The sequence below is a fragment of the Mesitornis unicolor genome, unplaced genomic scaffold (genome assembly GCF_000695765.1).
Source record: "Mesitornis unicolor isolate BGI_N332 unplaced genomic scaffold, ASM69576v1 scaffold29082, whole genome shotgun sequence".
Classification (NCBI taxonomy): Eukaryota; Metazoa; Chordata; class Aves; order Mesitornithiformes; family Mesitornithidae; genus Mesitornis; species Mesitornis unicolor.
In genome coordinates, this window is record NW_010168977.1 from 7,034 (window position 1) to 8,896 (window position 1,863).

The 1,863-nt window shown below is 43.7% G+C and overlaps 1 protein-coding gene across 1 annotated transcript in view; it reads left to right on the forward strand.

Moving 5' to 3' along the window:
* Positions 1-6: 6 nt before the first annotated feature.
* Positions 7-1,863, forward strand: part of LOC104536570 (ketosamine-3-kinase-like) — a 6,044-nt gene continuing 4,187 nt past the window's right edge. Inside the window, exon 1 of the mRNA XM_010179223.1 lies at positions 7-63. The gene's annotated coding sequence lies outside the window, so the exon portion shown is untranslated. The remainder of the gene's footprint in view (positions 64-1,863) is intronic.

Below are 1,863 nucleotides of genomic sequence, written 5' to 3' on the forward strand. Positions count from 1 at the left end.
CAGGGACAGAGCTACGACACGGACCACGGCCCGGTGTACGTGAAGAGCAACTCCAAGGCAGAGGTGGAGTGGGGGGAAGGGGTCGAGGGTGGGATGTGAAGGGGGAAAGGGGTCGAGGGTGGGATATGAAGGGGGAAAGGGGTCGAGGGTGGGGTGTGTGGCGGGCCCCCGGGGCGGGGAGGCAGCTGTGAGGGCGATCGCTCTGAGGAGATGGGTGGCGGGCTGGCCTCAGCGAGGCTGGTCTCTTCATGATGGAAGGAGGGTTGCTAGTTGGCCTCAGGCGGTAAGATTTCGGCGGCTGGTGTCAGGGAGGTGGCCTGCCGTTGGACATGGAGGTCTGCTTCGTTTGGCAGCTTTTGCCCTGTGAGGCTTTGATGGCTGCGGTGGGTCTGGGGCCTGGTTTGTGGCAGGGGTGCCCGCTAATGGGGAGGCCGTGATGAAGGTTAGCGCTGGGACGGGCAGCAGTATTTCTGAGATGCTGTTGCGATATCAGTATTATTGCATGCTGTTGTCAGTTATAGCTGGGGTAGCAGTGGTGCCACTGTGGCTCTGTATGCTGTCAAAGTGTCTGGAGCAACCTAGAAGACATAAAATTATCTACTAAGGGTATGTGTCTGTGTTGTAACAAAACCAGTGTTTATCAATAAATGATATTTTCCCACAATTGTTCAAGCCTTTCTTTGTCCTTTCAATATCTGATAACAGCTACTGTAAAAGGCAGATATCTAAAGAGGGAAGTATAATGCACCATACCTGTATGGCATCCTTATTTGCGAAGGCAGAGATCAGGCGGAATTTGCTTTAAAGGTACTTTACACTTGTATCTGTCGAATGAATAGCTTCACTGGAAGAACAAAAGTAAGAACTAGTATTTGACTTTAATAACAAACAAATATTTTTAAAGCATGTATACATTCCTGTCTGTTCCAAATTTATCTATGTTTTCTGATCTCATCAGAGAGCTGGATGGAAAACCAGCAGAAATGCACTGAGCTGGTAACATGGAAAAATACTTAATGGTTATTCTCCTTTACATTGAACTGAAAATACTTTGAATTAATAGCAACAGAGCCCTTGCACTTAGGCCTTTGTTAATGGTGTATTTCAGTATACAGTCCAGTTAGCTACAAGATAGGGCTGGAAGAAAAGATCTAGATAGATTTTCTATTCAGTAATCATTTCACTTTCTATGCTTTTGCCTGTATGTGGATTCTGAGTGCTGATTAAAGGCAATCTTTGCCAAACTGTATTATAATGCTGTGCTGTGTGTGCAACAGTGGGTGTATACCAGCAGTTTCTTTAGAAAACACCGTGGTTTTTACTCTGTAACAGCTGACTTTAACCTAGTATGGTGCTTTAGACAGTATTTACTGATTTTCTCTGGACAAAGCTTTCTCATGGCTCAGTAAGTCAGCAGTTTTTCTTTCTTGATCTCTTGTAGGCTTTGAAATTTTTAGTCAATGTCTATTGCAAATTGTCCTTTGTGTTTCATGTATCAGTGCTAAAGGGCTAGTATTCTGTTTCTGTTTTACTGATTTTATTTCATTGCTTTTGCTTTTACCAGATATAGGTTTCCCAAGTACCTTTGTCCTGCAACTTCTGCCTAACTCTAGTTCTAGAGTAGCATTTCTTCATGTAACTAATGCTACTAATATCAGCTAAATCTATTCTCTATACTCAAGAGAATAGATTTTACTCAGTGTGGAGAACAGGTTCAGAAATAGGCCCAAAATTCAGAATAGGCCCTAAATTCACAATGTCTTTAAAGCAAATGCAGTTGGTTAATGGCTTGGGTACTAAGGGCTTCTCTGTGCAAATGCAGTAAGGGGCATTTGGCTGCTATAGATTTTTTTTTTTCCCCCT